This window comes from Silurus aristotelis, assembly GCF_946808225.1.
Source record: "Silurus aristotelis genome assembly, chromosome: 3".
NCBI lineage: Eukaryota > Metazoa > Chordata > Actinopteri > Siluriformes > Siluridae > Silurus > Silurus aristotelis.
In genome coordinates, this window is record NC_139576.1 from 4,172,598 (window position 1) to 4,199,884 (window position 27,287).

Consider the following 27,287-nt stretch of genomic DNA (forward strand, 5'->3'; position numbering starts at 1 on the left):
AATAAGTCAGTAATGGTGTTAGCATGACCTTTTAAGTGAATATTATGTGTGGTTTGGGACATGCCCATAGTGGATTAATAGTGATAGTAATACTGATTATGACTTTTTTATGAAAAGTGTGTGTAGGCAGGAACATCATCCCAGTGGACTTATGGTGTTGAGATAACATTTGAAGTACATAGTGTTTGTGTGTGGTTTGGGACAGAGAATAGTGTGTGTGGGGGTGTTAGGACACGCTCACAGTGCACAAATGATGGTGTTAATATAACCTTCTAACTGAGTATTGTGTGTGGATTGGAACAAACTCTAAATGCCCAGATCTCTTTGACTGTCTAGAAAGTTCCCACAGTGCACTAGTGGCATTTCTATGGATTTGCCAAGGTGAACACAACGCTCGCACTACAGGTGTGTAGTTAACCTGGACAAGAATCCATTGTTTCTGACTGTATATATACAAAAAAGTCCTGCAATTTGTATCTGATATTTCAGTAAAACGTTGTTTTCTTAACTTGAATTCTCTCGGGTTCATCCTTTTAGTGCCAGACAGAGTCAAGCATGAACTTTAGCTCAAGTTCTCTGAACTGTTTCTTCTATATATATGTACATTACTATTCAATCCTCAAGGCAACTGAAGTGGTTTGTAACATGTACAGTAAAGAGACTAAGAATAATAAATAATTGAACATTATTTTAAAGGTTTTTCAGAAGGGTTCGCAGGGCATCTGGTTGGGAATCGAGGTGTCATTCAGGACTGCGATCCCACAGGATGCAACAAAAACTTTGCACAAGCAAAAGTTCATTTTCTTTTAAACTTTTTTCTAATGCAGTTTTGCGTATGCAGAGAGTTGTCTCCGCCGCCAGTCTTGTCATTGGTTTATTTCCCAAGTAATGTGCTAAGAGTGTACTGTAACTGCAGTCTATAATATGTTAGTATCCAAAACCAGAAACAGTAGTCTATCAGTATGAATAGAATGGTCAGCTGGCAATGTACACACACAGAAAACTGAGCTCCAAGCATCTCTGGTCCAGATCTCCAACAACCTCCTCAACTAGATAATCAAAGACTATTAAGTGATGACTTTTTCAATTACTTTAACATTATGAACTTTTTGGAAGCACTTGAGGTATAGAGCTCCAAAGCAGGCTAAACTGTCTAACTTCTGTTTTCTCTTTCTCCCATAATGTGTTCTTTTTCTTTCGGCTGCTCCCATTGGGGGTCGCTACATTGGATCATCCGCCCCCCTGTCCTCTACATCTGCCTCTTTCAAACCAACTACCTGCATGTCTTTCCTCATCACATCCATAAATCTCCTCCTTTGCCTTCCTCTTTTCCTTCTTCCTGGTAGCTTCATCCTCAGCATTCTCCTACTGATATACCCCATGTCCCATCTCAATCTTGCCTCTCTCACCTTGTCTCCAAAACGTCCTACATGCGCTGTCCCTCTAATAAACTCATTTCTAATCCTGTCCATCCCCGTCACTTCCAACGAAAACCTCAACATCTTCAGCTCTGCTACCTCCAGCTCCACCTCCTGTCTTTTACTCAATGCCACTGTCTCTAAACCATACAACATCTCAGGTCTCACCACAGTCCTATAAACTTTCCCTTTTACTCTCACAGATACTCTTCTATCACAAATCACTCCTGTCACTCTTCTCCACCCACTCCACCCTGCCTGCACTCTTTTCTTCACTCCTCTAACACACTCTCCATTACTTTGCACTGTTGACCCCAGGTACCTGAACTCCTCCACCTTCTCCACCTCTTCTCCCTGTAACCACACACCTCCACTGCCCTCCCTCTCATTCACACACATGAACTCTGTCTGACCCCTACCAATTTTCATTGAGTGGAGTGGTGCACAACGAGTGTCCACTATAAAACCTTTAATAAGAATGGTTATAGTGTGAGTGCTGCGCAAAAGGAATTTTAGTTTTATTCCCAGTTAGGACGTCACTATTGTGTCCCATCTGCAAATTTCAAAGAAATATTGTAATCCCATGCGCAGACGAGACACGATCGTGACGTCCTAACTGGGAATGACGCCAGAACTCCTTTTGCGCAGCACTCACACTATAACCATTCCTATAAAAGTCTTTTACAGAGTACGCTCATTGTGCACCACTCCACTGCTCTATTATAAGTAATGGTAAGAGGTTCTAAACAAGATCACACAAGATTCAGCCAAGCATCACCAAATCCTTGTTTCAAAATTCCCCACTTCCCTGCACAACCCTGTATCATAAATACAGTGTATTACATTACATGTGCAATTCATCTGTACCTGTGACTAATCATAATGTACTATAAGACTGGAACGGTTGATTTGTCAGTGATTCAATATGAATCAGACCTTCTGGTTCAGGCCACGCCCAGTCTGGGTTTCAGTCCAAATACAGACACAGGTAGCGTTCTGTCTAACACAAATCCAGCAGGCAGATCTCTTATTACAGACCTTCTCATGTTCATTTGGACAGGTGTACAATAACGTATGCTTGCAGACACAGTCATCTCCTCGCCGGCACTCATGTCACATGCTACTTTAGCTCCAACGGATGTGAACAAAACAAAATTACAGCCATCAGATACCCAGAAACAAGACAGAAGGATTGATGAGTCAACCATCAGGCCAGAATGTTGTGTGTGGGGACTTGGCATGAGTCAGACCGGGCAGCCATGATCTTACTCATCAACAGCAACACGGAAGAGGAAATTCAAATTCGTGTGTGTCAGTTAATGTGTGTGTGTCCTTGATTTTTTCTCACATGTCGAAAGCAATTACAGTAAAATTACCCAAACAACTGTATGAGTGTGTATATTATATTATAGATGTCGATATCTTCTTCTTCTTCTTCTTCTTCTTCTTTTGGCTGCTCTCAATAGGGGTTATCCGTCTCCTTATTACTCTGTCCCCTACATCTGCGGCTTTCAAACCAACCACCTGCATGTCTTCCCTCACCACATCCATAAACCTCCTCCTTTGCCTTCCTCTTTTTCTCCCTCCTGGTGGCTCCATCCTCAGCATTCTCCTACTGATATACCCCATGTCCCTCCTCTGCACATCTCCAAACCATCTCAATCGCTCCTCCCTCACCTTGTCTCCAAAACGTCCTACATGTGCTGTCCCTCTAATAAACTCTTTTCTAATCCTGTCCATCCTCCTCACTCCCAACGAAAACCTCAACATCTTCAGCTCTGCTACCTCCAGCTCCACCTCCTGTCTTTTACTCAATTACTCATTTCCGCCGATAAGGACTGTGATGGAATGTGAATGGAAGTGCGGGAAAAAGCTAAAGGGAGGTGAAGTCGAGTGTGTCGGGCACTGAGAGTACTGTTGCTTTTCTCCCCAGTTCTAAAACTTGACTCAATAAAAGTTAATAGCGGCTCATATTTTCGTCCATTGTCTCTATTCAAATGAATCCACGGGCAGCTAAACCCCACGCCTTACAATACTTAGAAGAAGAAAAATGCATACAAATGCAGAAAGTGCGAATGCTAAAGCTACCCTTGCTACCCGTAACTAAGATTTTCAATTATGTTAGATTTTACCCTGCCTGAAGTAAAAATAAATCGTGACGATGTTTAGTAGAGCTTTCCAACTGACATTAGGGAAGAAACACAGTGTGCAGTGTGTAAGTTTTTTTTATTTCTAAATTACAAACTTTTCCAGACTCAAATATGCAGATTTGTAGGAGCGTATTTAACATCTGAAAAAAGATTTAAAATTCCAAATATAACATGCGTAACGTTATAATCTCTGTCAGAATAAGAATCTAGGATGTTTTCCATGTGTTTGGTTGCACGGTCGGGGGCGCTGTACTGTCAACTGGCAACCGCTGCCTCACAACGTAACAACCAATCACAGCTGTGCAGATTCGGTCTAGGGCTGGTCTGAGAGTTTGCTTCTATATCCAAAAAAAAAAAAAAACACCTTTTGGCCATGTCCCCGCTCACATGTTTTTTATTTAAAGACGCATATGTTTCTTTTTATTTTGGCCTTTCGTCCACAGTGAGATGCCATTTTCAGTCAATGTAAACGATGCAATGCAAAAGCGCTGCAATGATTTTTAGTCATTGCAGCAACGGGCGAAATAGCCAGAAAGTAAATAAATGGCAGGCGGAAATGACGGGGTCAAGTCAAGTCAAGTTTATTTCTATAGCGCTTTTCACAACAGACGTTGTCTCAAAGCAGCTTTACAGAATGATGTGTATTCATTGTTAATGTAGACGTAGCCTTGTTTTCATAAAAAAATAACGTTTTTACAAATTTGTAATTTGATATTTCAGAAAACCGAATACAGTCAACCCCCAACAATTCGCGGCTCTGAAAATGTGTGGGTTCTCATTTATATCCTGACAAACAGCAAGTTGTGGATTATTTTAAAATTCCGTGTAAGTTCAGTGGGAACGAATGCTTTCACTAACAATTTTTATAAAAACACATTATTGTATAATTAATTTTAAGTGATAAATAAAGCGTTTATGTCCATTCCTAGTATCAAAAAGGAAACAACTTACTGGCATAATGTCAAGATGAATTCACTAAGGTACCATAGGGGCTGCGGGGGTTTCGTTCTAAGGGAGTTCAGGGGGCCACTGTACAGCAAATGTATGAAAAAATGAATATTTTTCAATACTTAGTGTTTATTCCCCTCACCATACTAATCCAGACCGCTCATAATGTTATAAGGTCATAATGTTATGCCTGGTTGGTGTAGCCCCCTCAGGCTTGTAAACTAGGAACTAAGGGGTGATTTTTTTTGGCCAGGCAGCATATTTATGTTATAATGCATTGACAAGCCATAAAACACATTGTTCTAATGATTTATAAAATGTTTTAGCAGCATGTAGTATTGTTTTTAATGTAAACTGCTTATAACACCTTTATATTGCCATTAGGTCATCCCATAACACACTATGCATTATAAGAAGGAATTTCAAGGGCAATGCACTTTCATTAATAAACATAACCATGCACATAGTGACTTATGAATGCATTATAACAATGTGAACGTATATCATAGTTCAGAGTTCATGTATATAAAGGTAGAAATGGATATAAAGGTTTATAACAGTTACATGATTTGAGATGAATGAAACAGTTCATTAATCAGTAACCAGATGTGCAGAAGCAGGATTTTCATGCGACATCATGCAGGGGATGTTCACTGCAGTCCTTTCAGAGCCTGGCCAGACCATGCAGCGTTGCACCCTGTATCCATCACATGCTGCAAACCTCTGGCACAGACTCGCTCCATCCCTCTGCTAAAGTGCCCCGTCATGTTTCTTCCTGAAGGACGACGGAGGCAAACAATCGCCTGTTCTCACAAATGTCAGAGCGGAGCAATGTTAACGAGCAGATGGGACAGGACTGTCAGAGCGATTGTGATGAGTCGCTTTAAGCGTGATTGATCAGGCTGGAGAAAATGCCCTCAGCTGCCAGAATCCCTGCAGAATTATTGGCACTCATGGTAAAGATGAGCACAAAAAAAAAAAGAAAAATGTTGTTGGTTAGATTCATCTTACGACGCAGATTTGCGAGAGAGCGCATTATTTGGTGGCATTTAACCAAATTTAAAAGAGATTCATAAAGCTTAAGGACACCTACATATGCCCTTTAGGATAAGTGCTAAAAGCCTACGTATGTATTTTTAAGCTTTATATCAAGATGAGAAGGATTATTTTGACAATAAGTGGTGCTCAGGTATCTACAATATGCCTACCTACATTAGCCAACTGACATAAACCTTCAAGAACATATAATGAGATTTAATATTAGTGCTCCAGAAAACATGTATACGCCATTAATATGTTTTATAAGAGTTTTAAAGTGAACAGTGTATGGGCAGTACAACTGTATGAGTGGTGTTCATAGGGTTATAGCACAGCTGTATGAGTGGTGTTCATAGGGTGAAAGCAAAGCTGCATTCGTAGTGTTCATAGGGTTATAGCACAGCTGTATGAGTGGTGTTCATAGGGTTAGAGAACAGCTGCATTCATAGTTTTCATAGGGTTATAGCACAGCTGTTTGAGTGGTGTTCATAGGGTTAGAGAACAGCTGCATTCGTAGTATTCTTAGGGTTATAGCACAGCTGTATGAGTGGTGTTGATAGGGTTATAGCACAGCTGTATGAGTGGTGTTTATAGGGTTAGAGAACAGCTGCATTCTTAGTGTTCATAGGGTTATAGCACAGCTGTATGAGTGGTGTTCATAGGGTTAGAGAACAGCTGCATTTGTAGTGTTCATAGGGTTATAGCACAGCTGTATAAGTGGTGTTCATAGGGTTATAGCACAGCTGTATGAGTGGTGTTCACAGGGTTAAAGCAAAGCTGCATTCGTAGTGTTCAAAGGGTTATAGCACAGCTGTATGAGTGGTGTTCATAGGGTTAAAGAATAGCTGCATTCGTAGTGTTCATAGGGTTATAGCACAGCTGTATGAGTGGTGTTCATAGGGTTAGAGAACAGCTGCATTTGTAGTGTTCATAGGGTTATAGCACAGCTGTATAAGTGGTGTTCATAGGGTTATAGCACAGCTGTATGAGTGGTGTTCACAGGGTTAAAGCAAAGCTGCATTCGTAGTGTTCAAAGGGGTTATAGCACAGCTGTATGAGTGGTGTTCATAGGGTTAAAGAATAGCTGCATTCGTAGTGCTCATAGGGTTATAGCACAGCTGTATAAGTGGTGTTCACAATTAATTGGTAATCAGCGAGTACAGTCCAACCATTAATGTAGCGTAATTCTTTGTTATATTCACCCATCAACCATATGCATATGCATAGGTAAGGAAATGTTTGGATTTCAATATCCATGAATATAAAAAAATGCCATTATGATAGTAATAATGCTCTTTCAATAGGCGATATAACTCTTGAAAAGTAATGCTCATTTGTCAGTAGGGTGTAAAACACAATAATAAACTAATCTAGAATTAGGATGCAAATAAATACATTTGAAATCATAATAAAATCTACACAATAATAGACACTCATGTCATTTTCTGTTACAGACCGACCCGTCCCTATAAAAGAAAATGCAAATTATAATGCCCTCACAGAAAAAAAAAGGTTTGGGGACCCCTGATTTGGATGGTTAATACATCCAGAAACTAAATCGTTAAATTATCAAAGTGAATCAAATCAGTTTAAAGGTCTTGTAAATACATCTCAAACATGCCCAAAGTCTTTTGTATCCCACAGTCATCACACAATCCTAAGAAAGCAAACTAAACCCGAAGGCTGAGAAACCTGCAGCACCGCTAACACACCATTTTGCTTTTCAGTGTCTCTGAATTATGAATTAATATGAATCTAAGATTTCAGCCCCAGGTCAGCTAAATCAAACTGACAGTCTCATTATTGGACACAGAGGGGTGGAGTTGAGAGAGGAAGAGACTGTCTTATTACTGAAGGAGCTGGAGACATCGTCGCTCTGTCTAATCTGTCTAGCATTAGTGAAATTAGTGACCCCAAATACATGGCACATTCCTGTGAATTGCCCTGATAAACTTAATTAAATACTGAATCTTCCACACAGACCAATCCATCATTGTTCCTTGAGCAAATTTTGAGAAAGTATGAATTTTATTTCAATTACTTTTTTTTTTGGTTGGTTGGTTGGTTGTTTTTTGGGAAGCATGTAGCTGTTGCATTCTTTGCAGTCAGTCTCAAGTAATGCCCATGGAGTCAAAACTGTTTCTCTGCAAACACCTGGACATAGTTTGGTTTCTTGGAGCGATTTTTCTTTTTTGAAAGGTGATGTGGAAGTTATCAAAGTATGTCAAACAAAGTGAGTATTGATCATCATCACAACTAGGTGGCAGAATAAAATGTAACAAAAGAAACTTGCTAAAGTTTTAGCTGGAACACTGATTTGATTCAATGCAATAAAACTTTGCCAAATGAAGCCTGCTACTGGTTTAAAAAGCATTAAAGTCTTCAAGCTGAAAAAAATATCCACCTCCTTTTTGTGAATTTCTCAAATTAGGTGTCATGGTGTCACCAGAAGTCACAAAAATCCAACCAATTATTAAATGTCATGTGACCTCAATATACATAAACTTGCTCCTGAAAGATTATTAGAGACCATTCCTAAAAAAACAGCATCAAAAAGAACAAGAAGAGATTGAATCACGTTTTAGTTTGATTAAATAAAAAACAGATGCTTTAGAGTAACATTAAATACTTTATTAAACCATGAATAGAATATAAAACATCTGTGGTAGACCAATGCCTAAGTGGAGAGGTAACAATCAACACAATGCCACCGCCACCATGCTTCACAGTGGGGTAATGGCTGGTTTCCATTAAATGCCCAGCTATGTGCAATAAACATTAATGCATTGATTGCATTTCTCTTAAAAATTGTCTCATTTAAACAAGCAAGCAGTTAATATATATATAATTTATATAAATATTATGTACATTTATGACATATTTCCAATTAAATGCATTATTTTCACATTTTTAACACTACAAATGTGGAAATATTGAAGGGGGTGAATACTTTTGCACGTTGTTTAAAATTGTTTATTTCTTATAAACTTTGAATTTTGAAAAAAAAAAACCCTGCATAAGCAAAAAACTTTAGTTCTCATTAAATATAGAAATCCGGTAAATTTGTCACCCATTTAAAGAGTTTTATTATTTAACTTGTTTCTCACTGATATACATATTTTTGTTCACTTTACCACAGATATGATGCTTCCAAGACTTGACAGATTTAGGCTACATTTTGAGCGTGGTGTGCGTTTGATTGCAGCTACCCATGCATTAAACTGCCAGCTATCACACATGGCACTGCAGCTACAGGATAATTAACCAGATGCCTGCGTTTAAAGCGCTCGGGGTTGATGTCTGGGAGGAAGACAGCTCATTTATGTTCTTTTCACAGTTTAAAAAAGCTACCTTAACTATGTGTAAACCACACACACTATCATTTATGCAGTTATTTTAGATTGAAATCAGTGTAAAAGAAGTCACTTTAGTCCCTGTGGTGTAAATAGAAGCACTTTGATCATTGTAATTTGCAGATTCCTCAGGGTTCTCCAGTTTCCTTCCAAATTTCAAAAGAGGTATAATGTCAACTCTGTATAATATAGAATATTCTCTCAGATGTGCGTAGTGCTTTTCTGAGCATGATGGTTTACTGTATATACGCATTCCATAATCAGAGTCACCAATTTTAGTCCTCGGTAAAGTTCCACATATATTTAGTTATTTTTAGTTATTTTCACTGATATACAAGCTGCATATTGACTGCTCTAAAATATATCCAAGTTTAATTTCTATAGTATTGTCACTTAAGTAGATATAATAAACTGGTTGCTGATATTTGAGAGGTAGACTTACTTTTGTGAGATACTGTATATATATATATATATATATATATATATATATATATATATATATATATATATATATATATATATATATATACAGTATATATATATACCGTATTTTCAGGACTATAAGCCGCTACTTTTTTCCCATGCTTTGAACCCCGCGGCTTAAACAACGAAGCAGCTAATTTATGGATTTTTTCTGCGTTTTTTTCCCGGTTTCACAAAATTCATGCCAAAAAACTGAGCCCTGTAACATTAGACCAATGAAATTGCAGAACGGGTTCAGGTGAACCAATGAAACTCTTTATATTAAATTAGATGCGCTCCCACTGAATCGGGCCGCACCACATCATAAATATAATATATTATATAAATATAATATAAACAAATTTTATTAACGTGTTATTATTATTATTACTAGCATTTTTATTAAATATATAAATAAATATAATGAAGGCAAAATTAAAACTCACAACATGTATTGATGACGTCCTTTTTTACTTATATATATATATATATAAAAACACCTTTTTTAAAAATGTAAACATTTGAAATCAATAAACATTTGTTTTACTGATGCGCCAATTCTCAAATCAGCACCAAAATCGGCCATGATGTGCACATCCGGCAATAAAAACCGTCCGTGTAGAAACATAGCAAAAGTTTCGTTTGGTGTCCTGATGATTTTCATCATTTAAAACACCATAATTACATAAAAACATTTACAAGAATATTTAGTTTTCATGCTCTATGTTGAGTATAGTTTCAGTAACAATAAACATACATTTACATCTATAAAGTGTCTTTATTAGATAGACCAGGCGTCAGAAACAGGGAGTAATAATGTTCTTTATTATCCACAAATACACACACAAGAGTTTGAGAAGTAACTGAAGCAAAATGGCACACTTAACTGAGTGCTTCTTAGAAGTGTAGCCACGAGCACTGGTTCCCTGTGCTTCCATCCTTCCATGCTTCCATGCTTCCATGCTCATGACTACGCTGTGTGTAGTCCAGGTGATCTATGGTCATAACTGGTAGATCGGACAGTGAGTGAAGGGGAATAAGGACCTTATAAAGGTAACGGGTAAATGGAGGACAGGTGTAGGTGATTAATAAGAGGAGGACAGGTGTAGGTGATTAGTAGAAGGAGGACAGGTGTAGTTGAGTAGTAGGAGGAGGACAGGTGTAGTTGGGTAGTAGGAGATGGACAAGCGTAGTTGATTAGTAGGAGGAGGACAGGTGTAGTTGAGTAGTAGGAGGAGGAGGACAGGTCTAGTTGATTAGTAGGAGGAGGACAGGTCTAGTTGATTAGTAGGAGGAGGGCAGGTGTAGTTGATTAGTAGGAGGAGGACAGGTGTAGGTGATTAGTAGGAGGAGGACAGGTGTAGTTGAGTAGTAGGAGGACAGGTGTAGTTGTGTAGTAGGAAGAGGACAGGTGTAGTTGAGTAGTAAGAGGACAGGTGTAGTTGTGTAGTACGAAGAGGACAAGTGTAGTTGAGTAGTAGGAGGACAGGTGTAGTTGAGTAGTATTAGGAGGACAGGTGTAGTTGTGTAGCACGAAGAGGACAGGTGTAGTTGAGTAGTAGGAGGACAGGTGTAGTTGAGTAGTATTAGGAGGACAGGTGTAGTTGTGTAGTAGGAAGAGGACAGGTGTAGTTGAGTAGTATTAGGAGGACAGGTGTAGTTGTGTAGTAGGAAGAGGACAGGTGTAGTTGAGTAGTAGGAGGACAGGTGTAGTTGTGTGGCACGAAGAGGACAGGTGTAGTTGAGTAGTAGGAGGACAGGTGTAGTTGAGTAGTAGGAAGAGGACAGGTGTAGGTGATTAATGGGAGGAAGAGGCTGAGTGAGAGTGTGAGCCTTGGAGGGAGGCCTGACTGGTGGCTCCCTGACATGTAGAGTACTGAAAACTTGAAAAGTATTGTGATTAATTACAAGTAAATCATGACAATCTTGTGATTAATCACGATTAAATATTTTAATCTATTGACAGGCCTAAAATATATATAGTCTCTGCAGGCAAATATATGAGTCTGAAAGCAGAAATAAATTAAATCCTCACTACAAACACAAAAGGCCAGAAGACTTCACTGGCCTTCTTTATACTATTATTTCCATTTACACTAGCACCCTAGCAAGAAAACAGGATCTGTCCTACTTTCAACAAGTCAGACTGTCAATGTGACTCATCATTAGTCCTGGACCGTGTCCATCCCCGAACCTTAATTATGGTACAAGAAAATGACTCCAACAGTTAAAAAAAAACTCACAACAACAGCAATCCAGATGCTCTACTTCCCTTTGGAAACTGAACCACGAGTAAGTGTTGAATAACAAATTTATGTAAGCGATAATGAAGTCTTGATTGTATCTCATGCGAGGCGTCAAACAGCAATGAGTCTTCATTACGCATGGATCAGGCGCTAGTTAGTCATGTGTGACTCAGAGCAGCAGAGCATCGGAGTGCATGAATCACAATAACTATCTTATTTGTAGCCTGGACAGAAACAATGCCTTGTGTGTCCGGGATAAACTGGATGGTCTAATGTAAGTAATCAAGCTTAGATTGTTTATTTTTTAGTCTTAACACTCACCAGACTGCAGAACAAAGCGGTACATATTGCCTATGTGCACTAGTGTTATACATTAGTATACAGTAAAACAGTATACAGTAATTAATGATATGAACATTATGGTTTCATGACCTTGATGCATCTCGCAGCTTTATACCTTGCCTACAATTACCGCTGCAAAATGCTAAATATTAGGTTGTACTGCATCAGGTGCTATCTTTTCTAAAGCTGCTAAATAATGACATCATATTATTCAGTATCTCCATTTATTCATACTATTGTTATATAATCTGTATGTACAGCAGAGGTGCAAAATGTCCCTGAAAATCATATTTGAGTTGAAGTATAGATAGAACTTACTCCATTACAGATTGTCACCAATTCCAATATGACCTGAGGAAAAGCCTTGGAGTATCTGATTTGAGCAGTACTTGAGTATTGGACGTTGGCTCAAAGATGTTTTGAGTTCTCAACACCGAGACACATGTTAGTGAAAAGCAAAAACAGTTGATTTGCAAGGTTTTATTTTCTAAATTGTCGACCTCAACACTGTATTAACAACATAACAGTCTTTTCAACATGCCAGTATAAAACAAAGATCAAACAAGTCCGTCAAAAAAAAAAAAAAAAAAAAGTAAAAAGGGATCTTCAATTACAAAAAAAAACTAATGTATCATGTATCAAAGAAGAAGAAACAATAGTATTCAATTAGTAAATAAAATCAAAGTCAATAGTTTTAGATTAAGTAAAAACATTCAGAGCTGTCTGACTGGAAAATGTAAAATGTAGTTGAGTAGAGAGTAAAGGTTGCTTATATATTTGACTAAGTAAAACTAAAAAGTAGACAAAACTTTATTTAAATTCAGTAACGAAACACAAATACTCAAAAACTTTACACCACTGATGTAGAATGTGTTTTTTTAACTGGCTGTTTCCCTAAACAGTAGAAATATTGGGATATAAAATGTATTGTCTTTTTCAGCTATATGTAATTCTTTTCCCAACTCTTACCACAGAGTTGTGCTAGGGGAGGTGATATTGGGACCTTGGATTGGAAGGCCATAAGTTCAAATCCCAAAACCACCATGCTATCACTGCTGGGTTCTTAAACAAGGCCTTTAAACCTCAATTGCTCAGTTGTAAGTCGCTTTAGATAAGGGTGTCTATCCATAAATGATAGAGTTAAATTTTTCATTCACTTGAACTAGGAGGCACAAACCTATTCCAGCATGACAATGCCCCTGTACACAAAGTCAAGTCAAGTCAAGTTTTTTTTCTAAAGCGCTTTTCACAACAGTCATTGTCTCAAAGCAGCTTTACAGAATTTTAAGAGTTAAGTTGAATGGTTTGCATTAATCCCTGATGAGCAGCCGTGGCGACTGTGGCAGGGAAAAACTCCCTTAGATGTCACAAGGAAGAAACCTTGAAAGGAACCAGACGCAAAAGGTGAACCCATCCTCATTTGGGTGACAAAGTCAGCTCCATGAAGACATGCTGTACATGAGTTGGAAGATGTGGAAGATCTCCTGTTATTGAGCTCTGACATTGACCGTATTGAGAAGCTTCGGGATGATGAATGTTCTATAATTCCTAAAGCAGATATGAAAGAGCAAAGAATTTGTATCAAATGTAGTTTTTTTGCTTGATAAAAAATGACTACCACTATGCTAGTGCAAGCTTTTCAAGACATGTCAGACCAAATTGCACACCAAGACAGCTCATATTGTTCAACGTCCTGTAAAAATCAAGTCGAGATGAATGTGTGCGGAACCCGAATACCACCGAATTTGAACCAAATTGTTCAGCGCTCTTGCAACAATAAGCTGCTATCAGCAGGAGGGTAAAAACACAAGGCACACTGCCACTAAGATAACTCTGAGAAGCCATGTTTTCTTTTCATTTTTAAATATTTTTTTCTTTTTTAAGACCACGAATCCAGGCGCAGCATGCGCCACCCTGCAGGTTTTTTTGCGGTAAGTCAAATCGATGAAATCAAGAATTTCCTTCCTCCTGTCAAATTTCTGAGGGTCGTGTAATAGTAATCCACAAGCAGAACCGTGTCATGGGTCTTGGGTTAGAACTGGAAGGAAATGTGCATGAATAAGGCATACGGCAGCTCAGATATGTCAAGAGTCCACATACTGCATATATAAAGGCATGAAAGAAGTCACACCATGATAACAGGCAGGACCCGACAACCAGTCAGTGGAGCTTAGTATTATAATATTTACAAGAAAAAAGATACAGATGTGAGATTTTACGGTTTTTCTGCTGTTCCACACATCCTTCACTTGCTTTTCTTCCTCCCTAATGCTAATAAATAAAAGTCATTTGTTTTGTCCTCATTATGGAAGTTGTTTTGTTGGCCGTTCTCAAAGTCATTTTATTTTATAATTATAATTTGATGACTTTAGTTGAAGATGTTGAGATTTTTATTTTGAGTGACGACGATGGACAGGATTAGAAACGAGTTAATTAGAGTGACAGCACATGTAGGACGTTTTGGGGACAAGGTGAGGGAGGTGAGATTAAGATGGTTTGGACATGTGCAGAGGTGGGAGGGTATATCGGTAAGAGAATGCTGAGGATGGAGCCACCAGGAAGGAGGAAAAGAGGAAGGCAAATGAGGAGGTTTATGGATGTGGTGAGGGAAGAAATGCAGGTATTTAGTTTGAAAGAGGCAAAAGTAGAGGACAGAGTAGTATAGAGACGGATGATTCGCTCTGGCGACCACTAATGGGTGCAGCTGAAAGAAGAAGATTATTATTTGATGACTTTATTGATTAATATTTATGGCACTTACATTTATATCATTCATACTACTGAGCAGTTGAAGGTTAAGGGCTTTGCTCAAGTGGCAGCTTGGTAGTGCTGGGATTAGAACTCCTGATCAAAAGTCCAACATCTTAACCACTAAGTTACCCCCTCCCTGATAACAATAGAATATTACACCTATTGTGTAAAAAAATCACAACTCGATATAGACCTCGCATCTTACCATGCACTCCTGACCAAAATTTATTCGGATATGACCTCTGCTAAAACTGACTTCTACAAGGAAAAGCTCAAAAAGGCTTAACATCTGGCTTTGTGCCAACTACCTTTAAATAAGCAAGGGTCATTCCCATCTTAAAGAAACCTGCTTTAGACTTATCAGGCATTAACAACTACAGACCGGTATCAATTCTCTTTCTTTCTAAATCTCTGAAACACACTGTTTTTAACCAACTATCTATCTATCTCTCACAGAACAACTTCCATGATCCAAACCAGTCTGGGTTCAAAGCTGCACATTCCACAGAGACGGCTGTTTCTCAGAAACTGCATTCTGCTCGATCAGCCAAGCTGTCATCTGTACTTATCATCCTGGAACTTTCAGCAGCATTTGACACAGTCAACCACAAGACTCTATTGTCTACCATCAAGAGCCTCGGAATACACGGTACAGCACGGGAATGGTTTGTTTACTACCTGGAAGGTCTCTTATACCAGGTAACATGAAGGGATCCACATCTGCCCCGTGCAGACACACCACTGGTGTCCCACAAGGCTCAGTACTTGGTCCCCTCCTTTTCTCTCTCTATACCCACTCCACTGGTGAAGTCATATCCTCACATGGGTTTTCTTACCACTGCTATGCAGATGACACTCAACTCATCTTTTCTTTCCCTCCCTCAGTTACCACAGCTTCCACTCGGATCTTGGCATGCTTGACAGACATATCTTCATGGATGAGTGCTCATGAACTAAAACTCAATCCCAGTACCAAAGAACTGCTGGTCATCCCAGGTGATTCATCTCCAGGTCAAGATCTAAAAAATACTCTTAATGACTCTCTGCTCTCCCCTTCAGCCACTGTTCGTAACCTTGGGGTAACCATGGACAATTAACTCCCTTAGATGTAATGAGGAAGAAACCTTGAGAGGAACCAGACTCAAAAGGGGAACCCATCCTCATTTGGGTGACATCAAGATTTTGATCATAAATTTTTTAACAATACAGAACACTGGAGAGTGAGAACTAACATGAGCACTGGAGTATAAGATTATAAGTAATGATGTGTTGGAATGAACTTCCCCTAGATGTCTGTACAGCGGAGTCCCTGGCTATTTTTAAGCGACGGTTGAAGACCTACCTATTCCTGAAACACTTAAATTAGCACTTTCCAAGTTTGCTCTGTAAAATTCAAGAGTTATATTTATATTTAGTTTTTAATCCAGCATACCAGTTTAGATTTATTCATTGCTAGAGACTTACAGCACTTTTGTATGTCGCTCTGGACAAGGGCGTCTGCTAAATGCCGCAAATGTAAATGTAATGTAAATTATATAAATGTAAAAGTATGATCTTTGATCTCCCCTTCAACCATTGCTCGCAACCTTGAAGCAACCAAGGACAAGTAACTGTCCTTTTCCTCACATGTTGCTAATGTGACATGATCTTGTCGGTTTCTTATCTACAAAATCAAAAAGATTCAACCACACAGGCTGCTTAGGTGTTTGTTCGGTCTTTTGTTATTTCGAGACTGCCACTACTGCAACTCTTTGCGGGCAGGTCAACCTCTTAAAGTAATTCGTCCTCTGCAAATGATACAAAATGCAGCTGAGGGACTTGTGTTCAACCTGCCCAAGTTCTCCCACACCACCCAACTTCTGTGCTCCCTCCACTGGCTTCAGATTCAGAGTCAAAACACTGATGCTTGTGTACAAAAAGAGAAAAATGGACCAGCACCCTCTTACCTCAGCGGGCCGATCACTCCTCACACGGCACCCTGCTTCCTCAGATCTTCTAGCACTGTTTGACTGGTCCCCCCTTCTCTAAGGGTAAGAGGTAGGTCTACATCAAGACTCTTCTTTGTTCTGGCATCAAGGTGATGATTTGGACAACCGCTAAATGTCCAAACATCTCTAAAGAAGAGATGTTTAGATGTTTTTTCCCCCTGTATGTTTCGTGTATTGAAAAAAAAAGTTTACTATTGTTCCTCTCAACAGAGTTTTAGGTTGATGGTGTTCTAAGTCTGCAGTCCAGTGAACCTGTGTTAATTAATTTATTATAGAGACTTTGAAGCAATTTTGTGCATCACTCTGGATAAGGGCATCTGCTAAATGATCTAAATGTAAATGATATTTAACATTTAATAGGATACAGTAATAGTTCCTATTTCAATAGACTTTCTATGCTATTTTCTTTTTACATTAACTGATCTGTGTCTGTTAGAAGGCAGACATTTTACCTAAACTTTTCAGGCTGAATTACAGTCCTTGATGAAGAATGGTCCTTGATGAAAGCCTGTACATTTCCAAAGCTTTTAGATTAGCTGGTTAGCAAATGTTTGGTAACTGGCATATTTTCTAAGATAGGGTTGTTAATATTCAGGCAGTGGGGCAGGTAAGTGGGCTTACCTTGATAAATAAAAATAGCAGTCTCCCAGATGTGTACAATACAGTTTTTAATTCTCCAACATGTCTAATAAAAATCTATACTGAGGCTACTGCATGTTTCACACCATACGCATACTACTAGCATTGCTAATTTATTTATATAGATATTTATTTAGTTTTCACTGACAAAAATTTGCTGAAAATGAAATACAAATCATCGTTAGTGAGAAAAACTACGACGTCATCGATCAACCACGAATAAAAACGAGACGAAAATGTTTAAAAGTGACAATTTTGGAAGAGATCCTTTCAGAATGTTTTTTTTTAACTGTGTGGAGTGAAAATCTCTGGAAAAAACACAAGAAGTGCCTTTTGCAGACAAATCATTCTGAAATTCATGAAACGGTAAGCACCTTACATTTTTGATCTTTTATAAACGTTATTTACCAGCTTAGCTAGTTAGTGTGTTTCGCTAAACTTGAAATACGACACAGTATATAAGGACAATAAGGACTGACCGATTACCCTCGGCCAACATGACAGACAATTCAGACAAAATCACTCACGGCTCTTGACTGAATATCATATCTTAGCTTTTTTGATTGCTTTACTCGTTTTTTCTAGATTTTAGTCGACTAAATTTACTTTTGATTTAGTGAATTACATTAAAATAGAACAAACTAAATGTACTGTGTGTATAGTGCACATTGTGTATAGTGTCTGGTTTGAGATACATCCTTAGAACAAGTCTGTGAGCGTGGGTTAGAAAGGAGTTTTCATTGTGCTTTATTGTACACAGATGATATATTCGTCCTGTTGCTGCTCCACTTCTATTCCACTTTTTTATCTGAAACCCGCATGAAACGAAATGAAAGATCTGTTCTTTACATCTGATATCTACCACGATTCCAGGAGGCCTACGCTATCAATAAAACCAAAACGAAAATGTGCTTACTTTTTATATTTTCAGTACATCCATGTACTTTATGAGGGAAAAAACATTTGCTACAGGGATTCTCCTGTCGTTGATCCAAAAATATTTATAAAGCAAAATGTTTCTGCAGGTACATTTGCACAATGTTTTCTGGAAATAAAGTCCGGCCTATTGGGAAAAGATTTTGGTGACACTTTCTAAACATCACTGGTGACACTTTCTAAAACATCTCACTGGTGCGGAAACTTATCATTTCAACGCAGGTTTTTATAAAATTTTGCTTATACAACAGTTAATTTTAAAAGAGAGTGAAAATTCTTCTTGCTAAAACATTCTTCGACCAAACAAGCCCAAGTCTTCCATCAAGCAGCTTTTGGTTTCAGTCAAAGGTAAAGCAAATAAAAAGTAATGGAGAGCGTGTTAGAGAAGTGAAGAAACGTGTGCAGACAGGAGGTGGAGCTGGAGGTAGCAGAGCTAAAGATGTTGAGGTTTTCGTTGCGAGTGACGAAGATGGACAGGATAAGTTTATTAGAGGGACAGCGCATGTAGGACGTTTTGGAGACAAGGTGAGGGAGGTGTGATTGAGATGGTTTTGACATGTGCAGAGGAGGGACATGGGGTATATCAGTAGGAGAATGCTGAGGATGGAGCCCCCAGGAAGGAGGAAAAGAGGAAGACCAAGGAGGAGGTTTATGGATGTGGTGAGGGAAGACATGCAGGTAGTTGGTTTAAAAGAGGCAGATGTAGAGGACTGGGGGGTGTGGTGACGGATGATCCGCTGTGGCGACCCCTAATGGGAGAAGCTGAAAGAAGAAGAAGAAGAAGAAGAAGAAGAAGAGGTAAAGCAAATAAAACCTAACCCTACCTTAGAACACCAGGCCATATTTCTCTCTTCCTCTTAAAATCACCAACAGGTTCCAAGATTTTTCCTGCTATTTTCAAATCACACCAGACTCTCCCTGCCTGAAAGAACATCTGGTGCTGTACATTCAGATATTTGAAAAGATCATAAAACCGTTCCTGCTTTAGCTGGATGTGGCCGAAACAGAAGTTATTAATATTATTACAACAGTAAAGAACGCTCTGATAGGATACACAAGATAAGCATAAGCAACAAGGAAGTAACCACCAAGAGCATGCAGTATAGCGATTATTCTTGTCCAAGTCAAAGATATTGACCACCATTATTTCATTTATTTAATGTACTTCTGGATGGAGGTCTCTTCAAGTGGAGACCACCTGCTGCTGCAGTTTTCCAATTAGGCAGCCTACAGATAGATAGATAGATAGATAGATAGATAGATAGATAGATAGATAGATAGATAGATAGATAGATAGATAGATAGATAGATAGATAGATAGATAGATAGATAGATAGATAGATAGATAGATAGATAGATAGATAGATAGATAGATAGATAGACAGACAGACAGACAGACAGACAGACAGACAGACAGACAGACAGACAGACAGATAGATAGATAGATAGATAGATGTTGAAAGGTAGATCAATAGACAGAGACAGACAGACAGACAGACAGACAGACAGACAGACATAGATAGATAGATAGATAGATAGATAGATAGATAGATAGATAGATAGATAGATAGATAGATAGATGTTGAAAGGTAGATCAATAGACAGAGACAGACAGACAGACAGACATAGATAGATAGATAGATAGATAGATAGATAGATAGATAGATAGATAGATAGATAGATAGATAGATAGATAGATAGATAGATAGATAGATAGATAGACAATTGATTAAATACACAAGTGCAGACAAATGTGGCATCTGGCATAAGCAGTTTTTGCATTTAACTCTATATGAGTGAACAGCTGATGACCTCAGCAATGATGGAACTGTAATGAATGGACATTCAGTGATGGGTTCGCTTTTAAGGTCTGCTTTCTCTGAAGGTTTCAGGCCGTCTCATACATTAGTATTCCTTCATCACCCTCACCTCTGGATCTCATCAGGGATATGTGTATAGGGCGAAACTTATGAAAATAAAATTAATATTTCGTAATATATTTATTTCTGCAAAATTGTTTTGAGACATTGTCCCCCTGTTGAAAGCACTATACAAATAACATTACTTTGAATCGGCAAAATATTTATTTCATTATTTAATGCAATTATGCATTTTATGTGCTCATGTTTGTGCTTGTTCTGTCCCTGCTCCTGCACTTTATTCCAACTTTTCATCAGAAAATCGTATTGAATGAACTGAAATATCTGTATTTTACATCTGATAGCGTACCCTGATTCTAGAAGGCCTACGCTATCAATAACACCAAAAGAAAATGTGTTCACTTTTTATATTTTCAGTGCAACCATTTACTTTGAGGGAACTTTCCACTTATATTTTTCTGGTGTTGATCATTGTCTCTTGTTGAAGGCAATATACAAATAACATTACATTGAATAGGAAAATATGTATTAATGTGTTTATTTATGCATACATTTTATTTTATTGCTTTATTTTTGTGGTTTATGTGAAAGTGGGCTATTTAAAAAAGATTACTGTTAAAATACTTGCATATTGAATAAAACTGTTTATATAGATAAACATATACATATTTATAGAAACTGGTGTATAAACATATAAATATTGATTTCTGTAATGCTGCTTTGGGAGAATGTCCCAAATACATTTACAAATGAAATCAAACTGATTTGTATTGTTTTTAAGAATGCATATGTCTAAGGAAAGATTGAAAATTAACAATTTCCACATGGAAATCGCAGAATAAGTAACCTAGAGTCTAAAATGTGGACTACTAATTTTATTAATGAATGCATCGAGAGGGAACTCGAACACCTTGTAAAGTGCGTGTGCATACTTGTAGATTTATTCATTCATTCATTCATTCATTTTCTCCCGCTTATCCGTAATTCAGGTCACGGGGGCAGCAGTCTAAGCAGGCCCCCGCCTTCGACTGCTGCCCAATCCTCACAGCACCGTTCCTTACGGTCCCTCCTGCAGGTGGCGAGCCCACGGGAAGGCAGCCCCACGTCAAGGACCTTGATATTTCCCTCGTAAGGTACCCCCGGAGCATAGAGGGTTAAGGGCCTTGCTCAAGGGCCCAAGAGTGGCAGCTTGGCGATACCGGGGCTTGAACCCCAGACCTTCCGATTAGCAACCCAGTGCCTTAAACGCTGGAGCCCCCCCCCCAATATTTGTAGATGATTCTGTTAAAAAAAAAAAAAAAAAACATATTTCCCTTTGCAAACCCCCCCCCCCCCCCAAAAAAAAAAAAAAAAAAAAGCAAAAATAAAATGCTCTCATTAGCATAGGAGCGCTAAGCTGTCTTCAACTCTTATGTCAAATGCTCATGGAATAGGGTTAAAAGCTGTGTATTGAGTGGTGGAGAAGCAAATATCTGAACACCAGCATAAAAAAGCTAAAAGCTACCTGACCTACTGACCTAGCTGTTTTTTGTGCAGGCGTTATAAATATCTGTATTCACATGGACAGAGCTTCCATATCACAATCTTTGTGTGTTCATGTCATTTTTCTGACTTTCTCACTTTATTCCCATGTATCCTTAATCAGGCAGCGCTGTCCTTTAAGGGACCGTCCTCAAAGTGCATGACTCAATGCGATTTTCTGCTCAAGGTCCCTTAAAACAAACCAGATGAGTGTCTAAATCCTTTTGTTATCTGACTGTGTACACCTGTTTTGTGTTTAATTCTTGATCAGTTTTGTCAAGTCCTGATGCAGTACAGTGACAATGTGATGGTAATATTTGATAGTATACAGTATTATATGTTCGCGCAATATATGCAATAGCATGTTCTATATTATAATTAAACATGCAGCATAAAATTTGCCAACACATTTGACGCTGAGGTACAGTATAAGGATATTTAACGGAGGATAATGTAAGCTACATAGATGCTATCTTTCCCAGATAGCATAATTGCTAAATATTAGGATTATTGGCATACAAATTATTAACATATTGTATAAATCTCTTGATATGTGCTTAATTGCAAAATTATTTCTGCTCCTTCGTGCTTGTTTTCTTGAGGGAAATGTATGCTACATTGACAAACATTTTGGGCACCTCATGTTTCCAGCCATATGTGGTTGAGGAAAATGCATGACAATGCCCCTGTGCACAAAGCCAGCTGCATGAAAATATAAAAGCTTAACTTGGGATGGAGTGGAAGATCTTCTATAAAGCTCTGACCTCAAACCTATTGAACACCTTTGGGGTAATTTGGAACACACAAATCGCTACAAACACTCCACATTCTAGTAGAACATCTTCCCAGAAGAGTGGAGGTTGTTCTTACAGCAGTAGTGGTGGTGCATTTCACACCCTGGCCTTCAGTGACACCACGACTATAGAAACTACATATAATATGGAATCTATTATATAGAATCTATAGAATCATTATTATAAATAAACTCGGTAGAACAGAGCGCTGCATCACAGACAGGAATCTCATACAGTGAGAATTAAAGTCATTACTAAAGCAAAAAATACAATGAACACAATTCAACAAGTCTCCTTTCACTGGAGCCACAACTGCACCGCCCACATACATCATCTCTAGCAGAAGCATCGATATTAACACTGTATAATGGCCCAGGGTTTTCCCTTAGTTTTTCCACATTTCCTTTTTTACAAGCATAACATTTTTTCGTGGGGATTTAAAATAACTGTAGATTGTTTTCGGGCAAACTTTACAGGAGAGAAAAACACAAAAGTAGAAATGGTTCACGAAAAAGTTTTAAATTGTTCAGGCTGAACTTTCCTCACGATGTCCAGCTTCTCTTGTAAAAGTCAGGTTTGTAAATGTATCTGCAACCAAATCAATTTCTTTTCCTCTGTCATACAGCAGTCCATTTAATTCAGCTAAACTCCGTTCCACTTGATTACACTCTATTTAATTCAACTTAATTTCAATTCATCTTCTCCCGCTTATCCGTAATTCGGGTCGTGGGGGCAGCAGTCTAAGCAGATTCCCCAGACACTTCTCCATGTCCAGGAATCGGGCTGTCAAGGCCCCGCCTTCGACTGCTGCCCAATCCTCCGCCCCCACGTCACGGTCCTTGATTTTCTCGTAAGGGTCCCCTGGAGCATAGAGGGTTAAGGGCCTTGCTCAAGGGCCCAAGAGTGGCAGCTTGGCGATACCGGGGCTTGAACCCCTGACCTTCCGATCGGTAACCCAGCGCCTTAACCGCTGGAGCCACCACTCCACCTCAACTCAATTCAATTCCTCTTAATTACTCTCACCAAATTGATGTGTTATAGCTTAAAGCAAGAGGTTCAAGCTGAATACAATAGAGTTTATGGAAGAGAAGTCTGCAGTTCAGCGCATCTGAGAGAAAAGCTATGAAAAGAGAATAGACTATTAAAAAGAATTTCATATTCATGGACAAAATGATATTAAAGACATAACAACAAATGTGGAGTACATCTTGAATGTGACATTCATAAAGCACATCTTATGGTCATGTTTTTTTTTTTTTGTTGTGATAAAAAACAAGACCAGGACACCTTATTCAAGTGATGACTTCAATGTTACATGTACGTTTTTTTTAAAGATCATATTTAAATATACAAAATGGATTAAAAATAACAACTCCGTTATTTCCAACAGCAAATGAATCCTCGCCAAAATGTGACATGTTTGGTTAAACGTTACTCTCCGTGAAAGCAGCGGCGGCTCGTTTTGTTTACACACTCGTCCCCTTCTGATTTGTTTTTTTTCCTGCTTTGCTTCTCCTGATTTCCTTCACATTAGTGTAAAAAAGCAAACCAAAAAAACCTCACGTAGCATCGTAGCATCTCATCCTTTTCAGTGCTGCCAGTCACCTGTGACTCTGAGAGCGGCTGTGTTCCAAATCAAATCGCTACGAGAGATTTGATTGCTTTAAAAGTTAGCCCTGGAGTCACTCACTCCCTCGCATTCTTCTGTGATCAGTGAGCTGGCAGTAATCAAATCTCATGAAGAAAATGCACTCAGGGAGAGAGGGATGGGGGAGAGAAGGAAAGAGAGACTAGTTGTGATGCTGGAGAACAGAGAAGAGTGAGAAAAAAAAAGAAAGAGAGCTTATGGAGTCAGGATTAGTGCCAAGTGCTCACAGGCTTCTATATCTTCAGAGCTCTTCGTTCCCTTCCTCTGCATTCTTCATTCTCTTCTTCTCCTCTTCCCCAGTGTTACACCCCCCCCGTTCCATTCCTTTCTTTTCTCATTATCTTTATCTTGTTTCCCTTTTTCATTTCTGACCTTTAATTTCATTTCAGTTCCTCTCCATTTCCCCACATTTCATTCCTACCCTTTTTCTTGCCCCTGTATTCATTACCTTATATTCCTTTCCTCTCCATTTCTTTTCCATTTCAATCATCTTTCTTTCTTTCTTTCTTTCTTTCTTTCTTTCTTTCTTTCTTTCTTTCTTTCTTTCTTTCTTTCTTTCTTTCTTTCTTTTAATTTTATTCCCTTTCTATACTCTCAATCATGCAATTCCATTCTGTAAGTTTTATTTCCTCTACAATCCTTTTTTATATATTTTGTTGATCTGCTTTTCAATTTTTTATTTCTCCCCATTTCTTTCCACTCTTCTCCACTGCATGAATTTTCTCCTTTTTATTCCATTACTCCATCTTTTTAACAATCTATTCGATTCCATTCCTCTCCTTACAGCTCAGTTTTATTTTATCCTCATCATTCAATTCAATTTTATTTATTGTATTTCTACTCAATTTAAATCCATTCATTCCTCATCGATGTTTTTCAATTAATTCCATTCCTCTCACTTTCCTTTCAGTTTAGTTTAATTCCATTCCCCTCAATTACTTTTTATTCAAATTGGTTCATTTAAGTTCCTCTCAATTGCACTCCATTCAATTCAATTTAATTCAATTCAATTAAATTTCTCTTAATTACTTTCCACTGTTCAATTTTGTTCCCCTCAATTTCACTCGAATCAGTTAAATTTTGTTTCTCTCAATTATTCTCCATTCAATTCAATTCCTCTTAACTACACTTCATTAAATTCAGTTACATTTTTCTTCTTCTTCTTCTTCTTCTTCTTCTTCTTCTTCTGGCTTGTTCCATTGGGGGTCACTACAGTGGATCATCCATCTCCATACCCCCCTGTCCTCTTCATCTGCCTCTTTCACACCAACTACCTGCATGTCTTCCCTCACAACATCCATAAACCTCCTCCTTGGTCTTCCTCTTTTTCTCCTACCTGGTGGCTCCATCCTCATCATTCTTCTACTGATATACCCCATGTCCCTCCTTTGCACATGTCCAAAATCCTCAATTGGGCTTCTCTCACACTTTCCCTCTAGTAAGCCCGTGTCTAATCCTGTCCATCCTCGTCACTCCCAATGAAAACATCAACATCTTCAGCTCTGCTACCTCCAGCTCCACCTGCTGTCTTTTACTCAATGCCACTGTCTCTAATCCATACAACATCTCAGGTCTCCCCACAGTCCTATAAACTTTCCCTTTCACTCTCACAGATACTCTTCTATCACAAATCACTCCTGCTACCACTCTTCTCCACCCACTCCACCCTGCCTGCACACTTTTCTTCACTTATCTAACACACTCTCCATTAATTTGCACTGTTGACCCCATGTACCTGAACTCCTCCACCTTCTCCACCTCTTCTCCCTGCAACCGCACCCCTCCACTGCCCTCCCTCTCATTCACACACATGTATTCTGTCTTACTTCTACTGAGCTTCATTCCCCTTCTCTCCAGCGCATATCTCCACCTTTCCAGTCTCTTCTCAACCTGCTCCATACTCTCACCACAAATCACAATATCATCCGCAAACATCATAGTCCAGGGAGACTCCTGTCTGACCTCGTCTATCAACCTGTCCATCACCACTGCAAACAGAAAAGGGCTTAGTGCTGATTCTTGATGCAGTCCAACCTCCACCTCGTTTCTACTGCAATTCATTTCAATTCCATTCATCTCAATTCCTTTCCACTGTTTAATTATGTTAATTACAATCCATTCAATAAAGATTCATACCATTCCATTTAGTTACACTCTATTCAATTCAGTTAAATTCCTCTCAATTCTTCTCCTCTCCTTATCATTCTTTTTCTTTACATTTGACTTAGTTCACTCTATTTACATTCCAGTCCATTCATTGAATGTATTTTCATTCTCCTCTCCAGCCCTTTTCCATCAACTCAGTTTCTCTTCTTTGCATTTTAGTCTACTATCAATCCATTCTCAACTCTAATTGCTGTACCAGAAACAAAACTTCCCCTTTCCTGAAGTTTCATGTTGCATTTAAACTCACCAGCTTTATCTGATTTTGTTATTTTTATTATTTTCTTAACAGCTTTTAAACATTAGCAACAACTCCAACATGCCCTATTTAAAGTGTGATTCTTTTCACTTACTCTCATTAGTGGCTGCGAACTGCAGTTTTTTTTTTTTTAACAGACTGTAAGAAGAAAGGAAAAACGAGTAAAACGGATGCACCATACGTTCTGCATCGTTATTTCTGCAGCATTCAATACTGAACTACCTAAGAGTCAAGATGTGTAGTTTTGAATCTGTTTTTGGAGCAAGAATGAAAGCCTTTGCTTTTACTCTACACTGTTTTGTCCAAATCAACAGATTTTAATTTTTTCTATTTGCATGGAAATAATGTGGCAAAGCTCCATTGATTTGTTTGATTCATTTTTTTTCATAATTATACAGTTTAATTAAAAAAAAAAATTTCCCACATGATTTATTTATCATTTTACATCTTCCTACTTATCCCTTTATCTTAAATCTAATATTATTAATGATATAATGACTATATTTCTTTGTATATTATATTATTTATTTATTTATTTGCATGTTTGTTTATCAATTAAATTTTGACTGTGCATAAGTACATTAGCATTTTTTTTTAAAAATTTTTTTATTAATTAATGAAATTATTGATCTGTTTGATCATTTATTCACCTTATTATCTATATATCTGTAATTTAAAACTTAATTTGCAAATATTGAATTAAGCCAATACAGACATTTTAAATCTGTGATTTTTTTTGTGTCCTGCTGAA

The 27,287-nt window shown here is 38.2% G+C and overlaps 1 long non-coding RNA gene across 1 annotated transcript in view; it reads right to left on the minus strand.

The window, feature by feature from the left end:
* The window catches only part of LOC310723394, a 41,213-nt gene extending 25,266 nt beyond the window's left edge, over positions 1 to 15,947 (minus strand). The window contains exon 1 of the long non-coding RNA XR_014532669.1: positions 15,807 to 15,947. This is a non-coding gene — a long non-coding RNA (uncharacterized lncRNA). The remainder of the gene's footprint in view (positions 1 to 15,806) is intronic.
* Positions 15,948 to 27,287: the final 11,340 nt, after the last annotated feature.